The sequence below is a fragment of the Petaurus breviceps genome, unplaced genomic scaffold (assembly GCF_028583685.1).
Source record: "Petaurus breviceps papuanus isolate PSGF00001 unplaced genomic scaffold, PetGlider_PUasm1.0 90535, whole genome shotgun sequence".
Lineage (NCBI taxonomy): Eukaryota > Metazoa > Chordata > Mammalia > Diprotodontia > Petauridae > Petaurus > Petaurus breviceps.
In genome coordinates this window covers 3151032-3172970 of record NW_027187270.1, presented here as the reverse complement: position 1 = coordinate 3172970, position 21939 = coordinate 3151032, and the positions used below count along the sequence as shown (strand labels likewise).

The 21939-nt window shown below is 40.1% G+C and overlaps 1 protein-coding gene across 23 annotated transcripts in view; it reads left to right on the top strand.

Moving 5' to 3' along the window:
- The first annotated feature begins 8679 nt into the window (after positions 1-8679).
- The window catches only part of LOC138142122 (tigger transposable element-derived protein 1-like), a 70841-nt gene continuing 57581 nt past the window's right edge, over positions 8680-21939 (top strand). For 22 of the 23 annotated variants that reach the window (XR_011163366.1, XR_011163365.1, XR_011163369.1 and 19 more), the window contains exons 1-3: positions 8680-8764; positions 10027-10153; positions 13557-13719. The gene's annotated coding sequence lies outside the window, so the exon portion shown is untranslated. The remainder of the gene's footprint in view (positions 8765-10026; positions 10154-13556; positions 13720-21939) is intronic. The other variant, XM_069063072.1, reaches the window with a different exon arrangement.

Here is a 21939-nt window from a genome sequence, read left to right as displayed (position 1 = left end):
TTTACCACGTCCAGACTCCAATCAAGGCCAAGCCTGGCCCAACTCCTTTCTAAGCCAGGCCTGGCAGGACTCTTCTACAAGTTCACCACATCCAGACTCCAATCCAGGACAAGCCTGGCCCTACTCCTCTTCAAGACAGACCTGGCATGACTCTTCTACAAGTCTACCATGTCCAGACTTCAATCCAGGACAAGCCTGGCCCAACTTCTTTCTAAGCCAGGCCTGGCAGGACTCTTCTACAAGTTCACCACGTCCAGACTCCAACACGAGCCAGCCCTGGCTAGACTCCATTCAGGCCCATACCTGGCCAGAATCTTCTCCTCTCCGAGCCTGGCCAGACTCCATTCAGGGCCAGTTCTGGTCAGACTCTTCTTCTGATCAAGCCTGGCCAGATTCCATTCAGGGCCAGCGCTGGTCAGACTCTTCTTCTGATAGAGCCTGGCCAGATTCCATTCAGGGAGAAACCTGGCCAGACCTCTCCGAGAGCCAAACTTGGCCAGATTTTTTCCAGGGCCAGGTTTGGCCAGATTCTATCCAGGGCCAGGTTTGTCCAGATTCTATCCAGGGCCAGACTTGGCCATACTCCATGCAGGGCCAGGTTTGTCCAGACTCCTCATTACATCCTGCATGCCCAGACGGCCTTCCAGATCAGGCTAGGCCAAATTATTCATTGGGTCAGCCTGGGCCAGCCTGTCTACCTGGTCAAGTCTGGTCAGATTTGTTACCCCACCCATACTGGCCAGGCTCTCCACCAGACTCAGCATGGTCAGGCTGTCTACCAACTCCAGCATGGTTAGATTGCCCCCAGGGCTCAGCCTGGCTAGAATGCCCACCACAACAGGTCCACCTAGATTCCTCACCAAACTCAGCTTGGACAGACTGCCCCAGAGGTCCAATCTGGCCAAATTGTCCCAGTGCCCCAGCCTGGCTAGACTACCAGCCACACAATCTGTCAGATTTGGCACGGCCAGACCCCTCCCTGGCTCCTAGGTGGATAGACTATGCCCTGGGCTCTGGGGGGACTGACTCCTCCCAGGATCCAGGGTGGACAGACCCTGCCTTGGACTAAGGATTGGTAGAACCCTTCCTGGTCCCAGAGGGGATAGATTCCTCTCTGACCCTGGAGAGGTCACATTCTCTGGGCTGGGTTTGGATAGACTCCCAGGGAGAGACTAGGACTATCTGGGTTCATTGGTTCAGGTAGTGTCCCTCTGCATTTTCCCTTTGACTCAAGTTCTAGTGCGAAGCTGACATAGACTACTCTGTTTCTTAAATTTTTAAACATTTAATAACCTCTGTTATTCATTAAAATATGATTGGTATTTATCCTTTTTTTGTAGAGGGGGGAAGATAGAATATAAAATTAACGACAGCCAATTCAATTCAGAAAGCACATTATGAAGTGTCTACTAATGAGACACCAGGCACAGAAATAAAACATTCCTTCTCCATTCTATTGGAGAAGAAAAAATTTATATACAGAAAATGAAAGATCCAATGTATACCAAATAATTTCTGAGAGTAGAGTGCATTCTAATATAAACAATAAGTGAGGGGACGTGGTTCTAGAGGGCACATGGGACAGATGCAGGCAGGATGGAGTTGGCACAGACAGGTATGATGAGCAGAGAGTGGGGATCAGGGAAGAAAACTTGCTCTAGTCAGCCTAAGATTCAGAGTCACAGGAATTTTAAATGAAGTCCATAGGGCTAGAGGGCTTGTCAGGCCTTCATAGAAGTAATGGTAATGTTGGTTTAATCATCAATTCCTGAGCAAGAAGATATAAGGGCAGGGTTCTTTTTTCCTACTGAGGGCCATTGACTGAGGAAAAAAGAATGGAAGCTCCTTAGGGGCAGGAACTATGGTCAGTTTTTGTTGTTGAGTGATGAAATCTTTCTTCCCAGATTACCCTCCAGTTAACTGGTTCACATTTATTCTACTTGTATTTATTCTGTATATGGAGTTCTTGTTTCCCTGTTAGAACACAAGCTCTTTGAGAACAGAGATGGTTTCAATATATCTGTCTCCAGCACCATTGAACACAGTGCTTGGCACATAGTAGGTGTATAAATAAATAAATGCTTGTTGATTGATTTAAAGATTGTTTGCCTGATTCATAGCATAGTCTGTTGCATGGCCTGGCCTAGTTACTGTTTCCTGCACCCAACACTCCATTTCCCACATTAGTTCCTTTGGCTACCTGTCTTCCATGCCTAGAATGCTCTCCTGCCTTACCACTCCCTCATAGGATCTGGAGCTTCTGTCAAACATTCAGCTCCAATGGCACTAAGAGGCCTTTTCCCATTCTTGCAGCTGCTACTGCCTTCCCTTCTAAGGTCACAACTCGAAAGGTAAGTTCTAGCTCTTCCATGGACCATTAAGCCAACCCCCAAAGTTCCCCTAGAATGCTGGAGGAAATTGGGATAGAGGAAGGGCACCTACTACATTTGCATCAGTTTATATACATCACTCCATATTTCTAGGAATTTTTAATGTTTGTCACATGTCATTTATCGTATTTGTTATAGTTTATAGTTATTATATATATATAAATATTATATTTATATAATAGTTATCATTATGTACATTGTTAATATACCACACACAAAAGACTGGTTCTCTAAATATTTTGATCTTTTACCTCCTTGGCATATATGTCCAGTACTGGGATCATTGGGTTGAAAAATATGAACAGTTTAGAGACATATCTCATATCATTCCAAATCATTTTTCAGAATGGTTAGACCAAATCACAGCTCCACCATGTGTATTAAAGAGTTTATACAATCTCAGCAATAGTGGCTGGTACCATTTCTTATCATCTTTGCCACTTCAAGGGGAGTAAGGTAAAACCTCAGAGTTGTTTTCATTTGTATTTCTCTTATTACTAGTGATTTTGAGCATTCTTTGATGTGGTTGTTAATAGTTTATATATTATTAGATATTATTATTTAGACACTAATTTTTAAATTTTCAAACAATTTTATTCTGAACATAAACACCAAAAGAACATTTTCATACACAATAGAATAGAAAAAGGATTCTCTATGAAATCTTGAAACTCTACTTCATACTACTTGTTTAGAAAATAAAAAGTACAAAATTCTACATGTTCATTTCAAAGGTCTCCTGCTTAACTGTGCTTCCTCCAGAACCTCTTTTAGTCCTTTTCTGTGCATTTTGAAAAATACTATAAATAGCCTCTTTTGGTTTTAGGATCCCTATTGCTAACTGTCTACTCCCTCTGTCATTCCTCCCCCAATTACACATCAAGAGAAAGGAAGAGAAAAAACCCAAACACTTGAATTAAATAGGCACAATCAAGGAAAACAAATATACAATAGCCAGGCTCCCCCACAAATGTATGTCTTGGCATGTTGGGCCCATCTCCTTTCTGTCAGGAGATGGAGAAGATGCTTCTTGGTCATTAGGCCTCTGACTGAACAAAACCTTTTTTAATCATTTTCATGGAGTTCAATGATCCTTTTAGAATTTATAATTTTACTAACATGCAAACCAATCTTACACATAAAACAAGAATTGTAACATATATAGATATTTATAACATAAAAACACAATATTGTGTTGGATGGGTTTTCTTTTTGACTGACAGTTTCTGTGATGACACAGCTATTCATAATTCTTTTTCAACTTTGTTGTGATTGTTGAGTTATTTCAGGTATGTCTGACTCTTCTTGACATCATTTGGGGTTTTCTTGGCAAAGATTACTATAGTGGTTTACCATTTCTTTCTCCAGCTCATTTTACAGATGAGGAATCAAGGCAAGCAGAGTGAGTGACTTGCCCAGGGTCATACAGCTAGTAAGTGTCTGAGGCCAGATTTGAACTCAGGAAGATGAATCTTCCAGATTTCAGGCCTGGTGCTCTATCCACTGTGCCACCTAGCTACTCTTTTTCTTTTATTTTTGTATAGTTTGTTCTTTTCTTTTTCATTTTTTAAATGCTTTATTAACTTCTGATTTACATCATTCATTTCTGCCAGATTTTGAGTTACAAATTTTCTCTCCGGTTTTCCCCTACCCACTGCCCCAAAATAGCAGTCCCATAGGATATCTCCTTTGATTTTAAAACTTTAAATTAAAGATTCATTCCCTTCCTCTCTTGTCACCCACCCTTACTTGGAAGATAAGCAGTTCAGTATAGGTTGTACATGTGTGCCTAATGCAAAACAATAACATAGTAGATATATTGTAAAAGACTGACTATTTCCCTCCCTCCTATCCCACCTCCCACTTGTTCTATTCTCTACTTTGATCCTGTCCCTTTTCAAAAGTGGGTGCTTCCAACTTCCCTCCCCCCCAAGCCTGCCCTCCCTTCCATCATCCCCCCTCTCATCCCCTTCCCCCTACTCTCCTGTAGGGTGAGATACCCTATTTAGTGTGTATTTCATTCCCTCCCCAAGCCAAATTCAATGAGAATAAGGTTGACCCATTCCCTTTTGCTTTCCTATTCTTCCCCTCCATTGTAAGCATTTTCCCTTGCCTCTTCTTTATGAGAGACATTCTGTCTGTCCCCATCTCCTCTCATTATATTCCTCTCTCACCTATTAATTTCACCTTTTAAGTATCATCCCTTCGTTTTAAATTGGTCCTGTGCCCTCTATCTATGTATACCTGTAAACATATATACACACATTCACATATGTATTCATATGCCCATATACCCTCATATATAGACATATATATATTTCTTTTCCCTTCAACTACTAAGAAAAGTTTCATAGGTTACAATTATTGTTTTTCCATGTAGGAATGTTAATAGTTCAACTTTGATAAGTTCCTTATGATTTCTTTTCCCTCCCTGTTTACCTTCTCTTGCTTCTTGTATCTGAATGTCAAATTTTCTATTCAACTCTGGTTTTTTCATCAAGAATGCTTGAAAGTCCTCTATTCCACTGAATGACCATATTTTCCCCTGAAACATGATACTCAGTTTTGCTGGGTAGGTGACTCTTGGTTTGAATCCCAGCTCCTTTGACCTCCAGAATATATTCTAAGCCCTTTAGGGATGAGAAGGTAAACAGGGAAAAGAAATCATAAGGAACTTATCAAAGTTGAAGTATTAACATTCCTACGTGGAAAAACAATAATTGTAACTTATGAAACCTTTCTCAGTAGTTGAAGGGATTAGAAATATATACATATGTCTATATATGTGGGTATATGGGCATATGAATACATATGAGAATGTGTGTATATATGTTTACAGGTATACATAGATAGAGGGCACAGGACCAATTTCACAGGAAGGGATGATACTTAAAAGGTGAAATCAAGAGGTGAGAGGCATATAATGAGAGGAGATGGGGAGAGACAGATTGGGATAAACTATCTCATACAGAAGAGGCAAGGGATAATGGTTACAATGGAGGGGAAGAATAGGAAGGCAAAAGGGAATGGGTCAACCATTCCCATTGAATCTGGCTTGAGGAGGGAGTGAAATACACACTAAATAGGGTATATCACCCTCCAGGAGAGTAGGGGGGAAGGGGATGAGAGGGGGGATGATGGAAGGGGGGGCAGGCTGGGGGGGAGGGAAGTTGGAAGCACTCAATTTTAAAAAGGGATGGGATCAAAGTAGAGAATAGAACAAGTGGGAGGTGGGATAGGAGGGAGGGAAATATAGTCAATCTTTTACAATATATCTTCTATGTTAGTGTTTTGCATTAGCCATACATGTACATCCTATACTGAACTGCTTATCTTCCCAGTAAGGGTGGGAGATAAGGGAGGAAGGGAATGAATCTGGAATTGAAAGTTTTAAAATCAAATATTCAAATATATATGTATGTATGTATATATATGTGTGTGTGTATATACATATACACACACACACACACACATATATATATATATATATATATATACTATTATTAATACCATCTTACATGTAATTGGGAAATAAGATATACAGGCACTGGGGCATAGAGACCCACTGGAAAAGTAGAAAGGGGTATGGGAGAAAATATGGGAGAGAGCAGATTGGAGGAGGGGATATCCTGTGGGACTGCTATTTTCAGGCGGTGGGTAGGGGGAAAATGGGGAGAAAATTTGTAACTCAAAATCTGGCGGAAATGAATGATGTAAATCAGACGTTAAAGCATTAAAAAAAAGATACTTTTTCTTTACAATGTTGTTGTCATATAAATTGTTTTCCTGGTTCTGTTCATTTTGTTCTACATTAATTCATAAAGGTCTTCCCAGCTTCCTCTGAAATTACCCATTTCATTATTTCTTATGACACAATAATATTCTACGACATGCATAAACTTCAATTTATTTAGCTGTTCCTTAACAGGATGCCTCCTGAGTTTCCAATTTTTTTGCCTACCATGAAAAGAGCTGCTATGAAGATTTTGGTATATTTGGGTCTTTTTCTTGTATCTCATTGTGTTATAGACCTACTACTGGTATAGTTTAGAGTCAAAGGCTATGTATGCACAGTTTGGTTTTGGTAACTTTTTGGTCATAGTTCCAAATAGATTTCCAGAATGCTTGGACTAACCAATTTATAGCTCCACCAACAATGCATCAATGTACCTGTTTTCCCACAGCCACTCTAACATTTATCGTTTTCTTCTTTTGTCACTTTTGCCAGCTGGATGGCTATCATGTGGAAGCCCAAAATAAATTTGCATTTCTTTAATTGTTAATTATTTAGACCATTTTTAATATGGTTATTGATAGATTAGGTATCCTCCTTTCAAAACTGTCTATTCATATCCTCTGACCATTTATCTATACAGTAAATGTCTCTAAGTCTTATAAATTCAAATCAGTTCCTTATATATTTTGGAAATGAGGCCTTTATACAGAGAAACTTGTTTCAAAGTTTTTTTTTTCTCCAGTTATTTGTTTTCTTTCTAAGTTTAATTACCATTGTGTGGGATAAAGACCCCAAAGACCCTTAACCAAATAAAACTCAGACTTTTCTCCAGGTAGAAACAGAAGCTATTTATTCCTAAACAAGTCTCTCGAGAGTTGGGTGTTACCTACCCAAAACATATACCAGTGTAGGGAGGCAATGTACAAAATCAAGCAAGCAATTATATACCTTCATATATAGACATATATATATATTTCTATTCCCTTCAACTATTTTCATACTGAGAAAAGTTTCATCGGTTACAATTATTCTTTTTCCATGTAGCAATTATATACCCTTGTACAAACAATTCTAGGACCACCCAAAAACCCTCAGATCTCCTCCCCAGTAACCGGACCTTTGTTCCCACTTGTGGGAAGGTGTGTCCTTACAATCCTTTTACTCAATACAAAATTATTTATCAGAAGTAATCTTATCACAGATTACATATTACTTTTTCTTGTTTACCAAAAAGCAGACAATTTATAGAAACACCTGGCAGATATGTTATTTGTTGCAAAAAGCAAGCAATTTATAGATTACTTAATGCTTTTGTTGTTTATCAAAGATAGGCACCTGGCAGACACATTATAGAAAAATAAAATTTAGGCCTATGAAGACCAATGCCTAACTCAAGTTTGGTGACTGTCTCCTTTATGAGAATATTTGCACTTGTCCCACTCACCAATGATTCTAAAATTATTTCTTCTTGACTTGTTTTCTAGTTTGGTTGTTTTTTATATCACATCTTATATTTTTTTTCTATTTTTCACTCTATCGCATTTGTTCTAATATTTTGTACTGTCTCATGGGGTCACTGATTTATTTTTTCTTTTTTTCCTTTATTTTTAACATTCATTTAAAATATTTTTGAGGTCTGAATTCTTTCCCTTGCTTTCACCCCTAAACCAACATTGAGAAGGCAAGCAATATGACATCAGTTATACATGTGAAGTCACGCAAAACATTTACTTGTTAGCCATGTTGCAAAAAAAAAAAAATCAGGAAACGTAAAGAAAGTGAAAAAAGTATGCTTCAATCTGCACTCAGAATTTATCAGTTCTCTCTCTGGAGTCTGTATGTATATGTATATATGTGTGTGTGTGTGTGTGTGTGTGTGTGTGTATTACTCTCCCCTCACTACACTAACATGAATTTAAGATTTCGTTCACAGGCAAAAACCACTGTCCTCATAGTTTGGGGGTACAGGGCTTTTCAGGGAATCCCTTCTTTTTGTTACTGTTCATTTTGCTGATCAAGTGAATATACAGAATCCCGAAAGCTTTAGGCTAACATCCCCTGTGGTCAGATGTGATCCACACTGGGCAGGGTTCCAAATCTCTGGTTAGTGGGACTGACAGAGGAAGACGCATATCTGCAAGAACAGAAGAAGAGGATGTGAGATCTAAAGGAACCTTTGGGGTCATCTATAGCCCAATCCCTTCATTGTACAAATGAGGAAACCGAGTTTCAGAAAAGGGAAATGACTGGGCCAGAAATCACACAGGTGCTCTATTTACTGCGCCACCTAGCCGCCCTCATTGAGCATTTATTACGCCCCTGCCACGTGCAAGGCGCCGTACTAAGAGCTGAGGATATAATTCTCACATTCCCCGCTTCAAACAACTACATAAAGAGAACATAAAGACCTCTCTTCCTCCCCTCCTCCCAGCCTCCTTCCCCTCTCCTCCTTTCTCGCGCCCCAAACTCTTTCCCACAGTCCTTGGAGAGTGGAACTGCAACATGCAGAGACCTCCGAGCTAGCCTAGAGCTAACCCGGAAGTGCGTCAGGCAGGTCGTGGGCGGGGCTTTGCGGCTGGGCTTCCGCCCAGTACTTCCGGTCCGTACTTGCAGTTGTCGCCGTGGTCTATGGTTTTGGGTGAGTTGGGTGTTAGTTGAGTAGCGCTCGTGAGGAGACGGCACCAGCCTTCCCCGGCCTCCCCCTGCCCGTCCTCGCGTCCTTTCGGGGCCATTCTTTCTGATCTGCCCAGTCGTTGCTGACCATTCCGCCTCAGTGTCCCCAGCCCCCATAGAACTTCTCTGGCCACTCAGCATTGTTGGGTTCGTCTCCGCACCGAGGCAGACACAAGGCTGGCTCCTGGATTTAGCATCGGCGCCCCTGAAATCAGATCGCTTTTCACCAAGGCTGGGAGGGGTAGAGAGAAGAGGGGATTGGGGAAGGACGCAATCGATGTCTCCTTCTCTTCACTGCCAAACTTTTAGAATATGGTCCTTGCCTTTATTCCCTTATCAGCCACTCACTTCTCCACCCATTGTGACTTTTTGTGCTTTATTTAAAAAAATAAATTTGTATTGCTTTTTTTGTTTTTGTTTTTACATTACCAACAGTTTTCACTTCGCCCCTCCGCATTCTTCCAGAGAGCCGTCTCTTAAAACAACCAATAAAAAAGTGTGGGGGGGAAATCTAGCAGAACTAACCAACATATCAAAAAAGTAACATAATACACAGTGTGTCCCGTATTCACAGCCACCTCACTACCCCTCTGTGAAGGAGAGGTGTGCTTTCTCCTGTCTCTTGTAGGGCGAGACTTTATTAGTATAGTTTTGATCATTTCCTCATTGTTCTTTTTGTTTCGTTGTATGGATACTATTTTTCTGATTTTACTTACTTCACATTGCTTCTCTGTACACATTTTCCCATGCTTCTCTTTGTTCATCATATCTGTCCTATCTTATAGCAAGACATTGCATTACATTCACATACTGCAACTTATTTAGCTTTTTTGCAATCATTGCAACCCATTGTGATAAGACTAGAACTCTTCTCTCCAAAATCACCTTTCAATAATAGCCACATTCCCTGGCCTTTCCTCTTCTGTTTTTCTTATTTGTCTTTCTACTTCTAGTTTTTATCTTGCTGATTTATAGTGATGGACTGTGATTGCCCAGGCCGGTGAGCGTGGGGAATGTACTTGGATTTCATTGGTCTAGGGAGCTCCTGGACTCTGCAGCTTAGAGGAGAGTTTAGGCCTTACTCAACATAAGCACAGCCAGCATGTGGCAGAGGTGGGTCTCCTTGGTCCTAAGGCAGCTCTCTCTAGCTAGCATGCCACTGTCAGTTGCTGGAAAGAAAACGAGTTAAGTACCATTTAGTGATAATCCAGTCTGCTTATTTTACAGATGAGAAAACTGAGGCTCCTAAACATTCTATGGTTACTGGGCATTTGTACTCAGGTCCACTGTGCTGTGCTCAGACTGAGCCATTTTCAACACTTGAAAGAAATCCGAAAACCTCTGGCATGCAAAGGTAACCACTAAATTAGATGACATTTGGGCTTCTCAAACTATATCTAAAACATCCCTTATTTATCTTTCCCCTAAAATCTGGCCTTACTCCAAACTTACCTATTTCTTTTGAGAATATCACCATCCTTTTAGTAACCCAGGGTTCGGAACTTCAGTGTCATCCTCATCTCTTCCCTCTCCTTCATCTTCCGCCTACACTGACTTTTCAAGTCTATGCTACTTCCATGACTGGTATTTCTTCCTCTCTACTAACATAGCCAATAACCCACATCAGACCTTCATATTATCACCTCTCAGGGCAGCTAGCTAGTATAGTGAGTAGAGCACTAGCTCTGGAGTCAGGAGGACCTGAGTTCAAATTTGACCTCAGACACTTGATACACTTGCTAGCTGTGTGACCTTGAGCAAGTCACTTAACCCCAATTGCCCTGTTTTCCCCCTCAAAAAAAAAAAGACCAAGGGGTGGCCAGGTAGCACAGTGAGTAAGAGCACCAGCTCCAGTGTCAGGATGACCTGGGGATTGAATCCAGGCTCGGACACTTAGCACCCACCCAGAAACACCTGGCCATGTAACCTTGAGCAAGTTACTTAACCCCAATTGCTTAGGGGCGGCCAGGTGGCTCAGCAAGTAAGAGCACTGGCTCCAGTGTCGGGATGACCTGGATCAAATCCGGGATGATCTGGGGATCAAATCCGGGCTCAGATACTTACGGTAGCACCACACCCAGAAATAACTGGCCATGTAACCTTGAGCAAGTTACTTAACCCAGATTGCTTAAAAAAAGAAAAAAAGACCAAAAGAACCCCCCATATTATCACTTCTCACTTGGGCTTCTCTGCAATTATCCTTTCTAATCTGTGCTTCTAAGAGCTGTCAAAATCATCTTCCTAAAGCACACTTCTGATTATGTTACTATATCCAAGGATTTTCAGTAGTTACCTTTAGGATCATAGGTTTAAAGCTGAAGGCAACATTTGAAGTTATCTAATTTAACTTTTTTTAGCTTATGGGTGAGGAACTGAGGCCCTGAGAATTTAAATGATTTGCCTAAGGTCCCAGAGGTAATAAGTATCAGAGTCTGGCTTTGAACCACTATACCACACTGCTTCTTGCAAATTCCTCAGCTTGATACTTAAAGCCCTTCACTGTCTGGCTCCATCCTTACTTTTCCAGACCTAATTCCCATTACTTTCCTTTACATACTTTCTTGGCCTAATTGGATGGTCATACTCAGCTGGCCTACTTGGATGGTCTCCCTCCTGGCCTCTGCCTCTTAGAATCTTTAGCCTTCTTCAGGGCCTTAGTTAGAAGGGCAGCATTAGGAAATTAATCTACCACCTCCTATTGGGAGCCATTCCAGAACCACCTTCTATAATTAGTTGTTAGTATTCTTCCTAAAATGATCTTTTTATTTCTCTGTGTATATGTTGTACCCTCTAAAAGTATGTAAGCAACTTTAGGGCAAATGGTGGTATTTTGTTTTTGCTCTTATCCTTACATCTAGCCCCAGAGCCCAGAACAGTGCTTGTTGAATTGGATTTCTTACCACTGTTCCTATTTCTACTTATCTGTTGCTTCTCACACAAAGTCCTCTTTGCTGTTTCATCTTATTTTACCCTCCAGGTGTGAGTGTCCCTGAGGCTATATCCTTAGCTCTTTTTTTCTTCTAAATTCTAAACTGTCCTTGGTGATTTCATCCCCTTATGCTTAAAACTTCTTCACAATGCAAATGAGTCCGCAATCTATATATTCTATATATTCAGCTCCTGAGTTCTACCCTGAGCTAATCATGTACTTCCCAAAGCCTGGAAGGCTCAATTAAATATAATTGAGTTCAACCTTCTCAGTGGACAGATGAGGAGACAGATGCCTGATGTCACAGAATGGCAAAGCAAGGGTTGAACCTGAGTTTACTCCTGTTTTCCCTAAGTCATGATCCAAAAAAGAGGTTTATCTAGGAAGAAAACAGGAAAGAATGAAATGGATAAAGTCTGTATTTTTAATTTAATTTAATTTAACATCATATTTTGATAGCACATAAGCCCCCACAAATGCAAAACTAACTCTCCCCCCAAAAAAACAAAACAGTCTAAAAGAATGATTATGGGACCTACAACCTTATTTTTTAGAAGTGGTAGTAATAGTAGTAGGCCACTAGGTGGGGGAGTGGGTAGGACTCTGGACCTGGAGTCAGGAAGGCTTAAGGTCAAATACAACATCAGACAATGTCTAGCTGTGTGACTTAATTGCTGTCTGCCTCAGTTTTCTAATCTGTAAAATGGGAATACAATATGAGCATCTACCTCTCAGGGCTGCTCTAAGGATCAAATGGGATAATCATTGTAAAGGGCTTTGCAAACCTTGAAGTGCTGTAGAAATACTATTGTGGTTGTTGTTATTGAATATTATTCTGACTCCAGGGCCGGTGCTCTATTTGCTGGGCCACCTAGCCGCCCCCCCCCCCATTATTATCATTATTATTATTACATCAGCTTTCCTGCCTGTGACTGAAATAAATCTTAGTAACTTGCCTCAAGCATGGAAAAGTTAAATGACTTGCTTAGGATCACCCAACTAGTTAGGGTCAGAGGTGGAGTTTGAACTCTGCTATTCCTGATTTCATTACACTTTTAGTGGTTTAATATTATTTAAAAGAAAGGAAAGTTTTGTGCTATATCCTTAATAAATCTACCTCTCCCTAACTTTTCTATTCTTCTTCTGCCCTCTGGGGCCAGGCAGAACAGATATCCATCTTCTGCCTCCTGAGCCCTGCAGGCATTTAAAAGTGACCATAAGGGGCAGCGAGGTGGCTCAATGAATAGAGCACAGGCCCTGGAGTCAGGAGGACCTGAGTTCAAATTCAGCCTCAGACACTTAACAACAACCAAAAAAAAAAAAAAACCTAGCTGTGTGACCTTGGGCAAGTCACTTAACCCCAATTGCCCTCCCCCCCAAAGGTAAAGGTGACCATAAGAGTGATAGCTAACATTTATGCAGCATTTTTTCTTGTTGACTATTGTACCCTCTCCCCCCCCCTCCAGTTTTTCTTCTTCAGGTTAAATATCCCTAGTTCCTTCAGCCAGTTCTCTTGTGAAGTCCCTTCACCGATCCTAATCAGCCTTTTCTGCTTTTCTGTATGATATCCTGCATATCAATGTCATTCCTAAAACAGGCAGAGAAGAATGAGTAGAGTCCTGCTATACTCTGCACTGATTAGACCATATCTAAATATTATCAGCTCCCTAGTCCTGAGTGAATGAAGAAGCTAAGTGTTGGGGACAGAAATACAATATATTTAAACTGATAGGTTTAAAAAGCCAACATTTAAACTCATAAATGTCCGAAAATAAATCTTTTTATATTTAAAAATAGTTAACTATTATGCATGTTAATTTCTTGGTAGGTTTCCTGGAAATAGTGGCTTCAGGAGCAGCAGAGAAGTCCACCTCCTAGTTCACCCTTCATTGACTTAACTATTCATCACCTATACACATCTTTGTGAACCCAGCCCTGTATTGTTCTTCTTTCCTTTGGCATCTCTTCTTTTATGGTATCCTGGCCAAAAGGTAAGGAAACCCTTACACGTCTCCCCTGTTCTCTTCTAGTTACATGGGACCCCTACCTAGGCATGGTCATTTCCTCTCACATACTATGTACCTAGCTGAGAGTCATGGCTGCCAGTGACATTGCTTAGCACCATGTGGTCTGAACACCAACTTTAGGATGATGTGGAAGCAACTGAAATGGGGGAGTAGCTGCTACTGGGTCCCTCTGAGCCCCTTATCAGTTTAACATTGCCATCTTTTTATTTCCTCTTAGTTATTTATCAGCAGTTAGGGCACATTTTTTTTTTTTTGCTTTTTGGAGGTGGGAGGGTAGAGCAATTGGGGTAAGTGACTTGCCCAAGGTCACACGGCTAGTTTATTTTTGTGTCAAGTGTCTGAGGCTGACTCCGAACCCAGGTCAGGGCTAGTGCTCAACTCACTGCTGCTCTACTCCCTGCACCACCTAGCTGCCCCTAGGGCACCTTTTCACTAGGTGAGTGAGGATGCAGTACTTGACTGAGTGATCTGAACATTAGGAAGTGAAGCACAGATGAAAATGCATTTGCATTGCCCTTTTTTAAAACACAAATTCTTTTTTTAAATTTTTTTTTTCTTTTTGGAGGGCAATTGGGGTTAAGTGACTTGCCCAAGCTCACACGGCTAGTTTTTGTGTTAATTGTCTGAGGCCGGATTTGAACTAGGTCCTTCTGACTCCAGGGCTGGTGCTCTATTCACTGTGCCACCTAGCTACTCCTAAAACACAAATTCTTTATTAACCCTTGAACTTGGAAGTCTCCAATAGCATTCTGAAACATTCTCTTGTTAAAATGATATCAACATAGGACCAACTCTTAATGAACATCATGAGAAACATCCAGTTGGGAGCCTCTCCCACCAATCCTTAACTTTTGTTAAATTATTCCAATAACTAGGCATATTCATAGGCCCTAAGTAGCCTATTTCTTTAAAACTTGCATAGCCTAGAATGATAATAATGAGACAACATACCAAAACTTCTGGGATGCAGTAAAACCAGTAATCAGGAGGAAATTTATATCTCTAAATGCTTACATCAATAAAATAGTGAAAGAACAGACCAATGAATTGAAATACAATTTAGAAAACTAGAAAAAGAATGAATTAAAAATCCCTAATTAAACACCACATTGGAAATCCTGAAAATTAAAGGTGAGATTAGTAAAATTGAATGTAAGAAAACCATTGAATTAATAAATAACACTAGGAGTTGGTTTTATGGGAAAAAGCTCATTAAAATAGATAAACTATTAGTTAATTTGATTTTAAAAAGAGAGAAGAAACCCAGATCTCTAGTATCAAAAATGAAAAAGATAAATACATTCCAGTTGTTGTTCAGTTGCTCAGTTGTGTGTCCAATTCTTTGTGACCCCATGGACCATAGCATACCAGGCACTTCTGTCTTCTACTATCTCTTGAAGTCTATCCAAGTTCATGTTCATTGTTTCCATGATACTATCTATTCTTTTTTTTTTTTAATTTTTAAAATTTTTGCTTTTTGGAGGGCAGTTGGGGTTAAAGTGACTTGCCCAAAGTCACACGGCTAGTAACTTGTGTCAAGTGTCTGAGGGCAGATTTGAACTCAGGTCCTCCTGACTCCAGAGCTGGTGCTCTATTCGCTGCGCCACCTAGCTGCCCCAACTATCTATTCTTCTCATCCTCAGCTGTCCCCTTTTCCCTTTACTTTCAGTCTTGCCCAATATCAGGGTCTTTTCTAGTGAGTCTCTTCTTTATGTGGCCAAAGTATTTAAGCTTCAGCTTCAGTATTTGATTTTCTAGTGAATAGCCTGAATTAAATGTTTTTTCTTTTTGGCAGGACAGTTGTGGTTAAATGACTTGCCCAAGGTCACACAACTAGTAAGTGTTAAGTGTCTGAGGCCGGATTTGAACTCAGGTCCTCCTGACTTCAGGGCCAGTGCTCTATTCACTGTGCCACCTAGCCACCCCAGAATTAATTTCTTTAAATATTGACCGATTTGTTCTACTTGCTGTCCAAGGGATTCTCAAAAGTCTTTTCCAGCACCACAATTCGAAGGCATCAATTCTGTGGCCCTCAACTTTCCTTATATTCCAGCTCTCACAGCCATACATTGCTATGGGAAAAACTATAGCTTTGACTGTATGACCTTTGTAGGCAAGATAATGTCTCTGCTTTTTAGTGCTGTGCAGCTATAGTTTTCTTTCCAAGGAGCAAGCATCTTTTAATTTCATGGCTGCAATTGCCATCTGCAGTGATCATTGAGCCTGAGAATATAAAATCTGACACTGCTTCCATTTCTTCTCCCTCTATTTGTCAGGAAATGATGGGATCAGTTGCCAAGATCTTAGTTTTTTTGATGTTAAGCTTCAAGCTAGCTTTTACATTCTCCTCTTTCACCCTCATCAAGATGCTTCTTTTTTTTCTTTCTTTTTGGAGGGGGAAAGCAGGACAGTTGGGGTTAAGTGACTTGCCCAAGATCACATGGCTGGTTTTTGTGTTAAGTGTTAAGGCCAGATTTGAACTCAGGTCCTCCTGACTCCAGGGCCAGTGCTGTATTCACCGTGCCGCCTAGCCTCCCCACCCCAAGATGCTTCTTAATTCCTCTTCACTTTCTGCCATCAGAGTAGTATTATCTGCATATCTGAGATTGTTGATATTTCTCTTAGTAACCTTAATTCTAGCTCTTGATTCAGCTTGGCATTTCTTGTGATGTACTCTGCCTATAAGTTAAGTAAGGTGATAGTATACAGCCTTGTCATACTCCTTTTCCAATTCCAAACCAATCATTTGTTCCACGTTTGGGTTTAACTGTTGCTTCTTGCCCCACATACAGGAGACAAGATGATCTGATATTCCTGTCTCTTTGAGGACTTGCCACATTTTATTGTGATCCATACAATCAAAGGCTTTAGTGTAGTTAATGAAGCAGAAGTAGTTGTTTTTCTGGAACTCCTTTGCTTTCTCCATAATCTAGCAAAAGTTGGTAATTTAGTCTCTAGTTTCTCTGCCTCTTCAAAAACCAGCCTGCTTTTTTGGTAATTCTTTCTGAAACATATTGTTGAAGCCTAGTTTACAGAATCTTAAAAACCTTGCTGGCATGTGAAATGAGTGCAGTTGTTAGGTAATTTGAATATTTTTTGGCATTACCCTTTTTTAGGATTGGGATATAAACCGATCTTTTCCAATCCAGTGGCCACTGTTGTGTTTTCCAAATCAACTGGCATATTGAGTGAAGCACTGTTATTGCATCATCTTTTTAGGTTATAAATAGCCCAGCTGGAATTCCATCACCTCCACTAGTTTACTGTTAGCAGTGTTTCCTAAGGCCCACTTGACTTTTTTCTCCAGGATGTCTGACTCTCAATCAGTAACCACACCATCATGGTTATTGGGGATGTTAAGTTCTTTCTTGTATAGTTCTTTTGTGTATTCTTGCCACCTTTCTTAATCTCTTGTATTTCCATTAAATCCCTACCATTTTTGTTGTTTGTAATGCTCATTTTTTTGCATAAAATGCTCCCTTAATATCTCTAATTTTCTTGAAGAGAACTCTTGTCTTTTCTATTGTTTTCTTCTATTTCTTTGTATAGCTCATTTATGAAAACCTTATCTCTCCTTGCAGTTCTCTGGAATTCTGCATTCACTTGGATATATCTTTACCTATTTCCTTTAGCTTTCATTTTTTGTCTTTGCTTACTTATTTGTAAATACTGATCAAGCAGCCATTTTGCTTTCTCTTTTTCTTTTCCTTTTTTAATAGTATTTTAGTTTTTTTCCCCAATTACATGTCAAGACACTTTTTAGCACTCATTTTACAAGATTTTGAGTTCCAAATTTTTCTCCCTCCCTCCCCTTCCCTCTTCCTAAAATGGGAGGCGATTTACTATGGGTTATACATGCACTGTTATGTAAAACATATTTCTATATTGGTCACAGTTGTGAAAGATTTCTTTTCTTTTTATTTGGAATGTTTTTTGTTGCTGCCTCCTGTATAGTGTTTCAAAACTGTCCATAGTTCTTCAGGCACTGTATCTACCAGATCTAGTCCCTTAATTCTGTTTATCACCTTTACTTTATATTTATAAGGAATGTAATTTAGGTCATACCTATATGACCTGATGATTTTCCTTATTTCAAGTTAATTAAATTTTGCAATGAGAAACTCATGATCTGATCCACAGTTAGCTTCAAGTCTTGTTTTAACTGACTTTATAGAGCTTTTCTAGAGCTATAGAGCCTTTGGTTGCAAAGTATATAATCAGTCTGATTTCTGTATTGACCAGATGATGATGTCTATGGGTAGAGTCACCTTTTGATTTTTGAAAAAGAATGTTTGTTATGATAGTGAGTTATCTTACCAAAACTCTGTTGATCTCTGCCCTACTTCATTTTATGCTCCAGAGCCAAACTTGCCTGTTATTACAATTATTTTTTGATTTCCTACTTTATCATTCCAATCCCCATGATGAATGTGCCATCTTTTTTTTGTGTGTGTGTTATTTCTAGATGTTTTAGTTCTTCATAGAACTGATCAACTTTGGCCTCTTCAGCATCAGTGGTTGTAGCATAGACTTGCATTACTGTGATGTTAAATGCTTTGCCTTGCATTCATACAGATAGCATTTGGTCATTTTTGAGATTATACTCTATTACTGCTTTTCTCACCCTTTTATTGACTATGAGGGGTACTCCATTTCTTCTAAGGGTACTCTGTTTTTTTGCCACTATGGTGTATATACTGATCATCTAAATGAAATTAACCCATTCCTGACTATCTAAGTTCACTGATACACAAGATGTTGGCTTAATCTTTCCATCTCTTATTTGGCCATATTCAGCTTACCTTGGTTCATAGATTTTACATCCCAGGTTCCTATGTAATACTGATCTTTACAGCATCAGACTTTGCTTTTGTCAGCAGATGCTTCCACAGCTGAGCTTCCTTTTGGCTTTGGCCCAGCTGCTTCATTAGCACTGGATCTACTTGTGGTTGTGCTCCACTTTTCCCCATCTTCTGATGTAATTTCTTTTATCATTTCAGTACTGCCCATGGGGTTTTCTTGGCAAGGAGTACTTTGCCATTTCTTTCTCCAACAACATTTTGCCCAATTATATACCAGTAAGTTTAAGAGTTTAAGTGAAATGCTCACAAAAATATAAACTGCCAAGATTAACAGAAGAGGATATCTATATCTAAATAAGCTTATTTTAGAAAAAGGAATTTGAACAGGTCATAATGAACTTCTTCAGAAAAAAGCATCAGGACCAGATAGCTTTACAAGTGAATTCTACTAAACATTTAAAGATCAACTAATTCCAATATTAGATAAATTATTTGGAACAATAGGCAAAGAAGGAATCTTACAAAACTCCTTTTATTATTTTTTTCAAAATGCTTTATTAACTTCTGATTTACATCATTCATTTCCGCCAGATTTTGAGTTACAGATTTTCTCCCCGTTTTTCCCCTAGCCACTAACCCAAAATAGCACTCCCACAGGATATCCCCTCCTCCAATCTGCTCTCCCATATTTTCTCCCATACCCCTTTCAACTTTTCCAGTGGATCTCCATGCCCCAGTGCCTGTATATCTTATTTCCCAATTACATGTAAAATAGTATTAATAATAGTATATATAATTTTAAACATTTGATTTTAAAACTTTGAATTAAAGATTCATTCCCTTCCTCCCTTGTCACCCACCCTTACTGGGAAGATAAGCAGTTCAGTATAGGTTGTAAATGTGTGCCTAATGCAAAACAATAACATAGTAGATATGTTGTAAAAGACTGACTATATTTCCCTCCCTCCTATCCCACCTCCCACTTGTTCTATTCTCTACTTTGATCCCGTCCCTTTTCCAAAGTGGGTGCTTCCAACTTCCCTTCCCCCAGCCTGCCCTCCCTTCCATCATCCCCCCTCTCATCCCCTTCCCCCCTACTCTCCTGGAGGGTGAGATACCCTATTTAGTGTGTATTTCATTCCCTCCCCAAGCCAAATTCAATGGGAATAAGGTTGACCCATTCCCTTTTGCCTTCCTATTCTTCCCCTCCGTTGTAACCATTTTCCCTTCCTCTTCTGTATGAGATAGTTTACCCCAATCTGTCTCTCCCCATGTCCTCTCATTATATTCCTCTCTCACCTCTTAATTTCACCTTTTAAGTATTGTCCCTTCCTGTTAAATTGGTCCTGTGCCCTCTATCTATGTATACCTGTAAACATATACACACACATTCACATATGTATTCATATGCCCATATACCTTCATATATAGACATATATATATTTCTTTTCCCTTCAACTACTAAGAAAAGTTTCATAGGTTACAATTATTGTTTTTCCGTGTAGGAATGTTAATAGTTCAACTTTGATAAGTTCCTTATGATTTCTTTTCCCTGTTTACCTTCTCATGCTTCTCTTGCTTCTTGTATCTGAATGTCAATTTTCTATTCAACTCTGTTTTTTTCAGCAAGAATGCTTGAAAGTCCTCTATTCCACTGAATGACCCTATTTTCCCCTGAAACATGATACTCAGTTTTGCTGGGTAGGTGACTCTTGGTTTTAATCCCAGCTCCTTTGACCTCCGGAATATCATATTCCAAGCCCTTTGATCCCTCAGTGTAGAAGCTGGCAGATCCTGGGTTATCCTGATTGTGTTTCCACAATATTCAAATTATTTCTTCCTGGCTGCTTGTAATATTCTCTCCTTAATCTGGGAGTTACAGAACCTGGCTATAATATTCCTAGGAGTTTTCTTTTTGGGATCTTTTTCTTTTTTTTTTTTAATATTTTTAAGCAATAGGGGTTAAGTAACTTGCTCAAGGTTACACGGCCAGTTATTTCTGGGTGTGGTGCTGAGTGTCTGAGCCCGGGATTCGATCTCCAGGTCGTCCCAACACTGCAGCCGGGGCTCTTACTCGCTGATCCACCTGGCCGCCCCTAAGCAATTGGGGTTAAGTAACTTGCTCAAGGTTACACGGCCAGGTGTTTCTGGGTGGGTGCTAAGTGTCTGAGCCCGGGATTCGATCTCCAGGTCTTCTCAACACTGGAGCCGGTGCTCTTACTTGCTGTGCTACCTGGCCGCCCCTTTGGGATCTTTTTCAGGAGGTGATTGGTGGATTTTTTCAACCTCTGTTTTGCCTTCTGGTTCTTTTCAATTTTCCTTGAGAATTTCTTGGAGGATGATTTCTAGGTTCTTTCTTTCAGGTAGTCCAATAATTTTTAAATTATCTCTCCTGGATCAGTTTTCCAGGTCAGTGGTTTTTCCCATGAGATATTTCACATGGCCTTCTCTTCTTTCATTTGTTTGGATCTGTTTAACAGCATCTTGATTTCTTATAAAGTCATTAGCTTCCATTTGCTCCAATCTAATTCTGAAGCAATGATTCTCCTCATTGAGCTTTTGAGATTCTTTTTCCATCTGGCAAATTTGGCTTTTTAAGGCATTCTTCTCCTCACTGGATTTTTGGACCTCTTTTGCCATTTGAGTTAGTCTATTTTTTAAGGTGTTATTTTCTTTAGTGTATTTTTGGGTCTCCTTTAGCAGGCTGTTGACTTGATTTTCATGATTTTCTTGCATCATTCTCATTTTGCTTCCCAATTTTTCCTCCACTTCTCTTACTTGATTTTCAAAATCCTTCTTCAGCTCCTGCATGGCCTGTACTCAGTTCATATTTTTCTTGGAGGATTTTGATGCAGGAGTTCTGACTTTGCTGTCTTCCTCCCACTACATGCCTTGATCCTTTTTGTCCCCCAAAAATGGAATCTATGGTTTGATTACATTTCCTGGGCTTGTTCATCTTGCCAGTCAATTACTTGACTTTTGAGCACTTTGCCACAGTGGAACTCTGCTTCCAGAATGGAGAGAGCTATGTCCCAAATCACTGGGGTTTTTGCAGCTGCCAGAGCTATTAGATGGGTGCTCTCTCTACAGGCCCCAACAAGCTCTGGCTCACTGGCCACACACCCCAGTACCACCACCCAAGATTGCAATCCAGATCCAAGCAGGTTAAAGCAAAAGTGATTATCCTCTGAATGGTCACTTGGTCTCCCTACAGTCTGCAGGCCAGGAGCTCCTGAGGCAACCACATGACAGCAGCTTCTCACCCCAGGGTCAGGGGCTGGACTGCGCTCTTCCATACTCCCTTCTCCCCAACAGAGTTCCACACTGACCTTTTACTTTGTCTTTGGTGTTTATGGGTTGAGAAGTTTGGAAACCACCACAG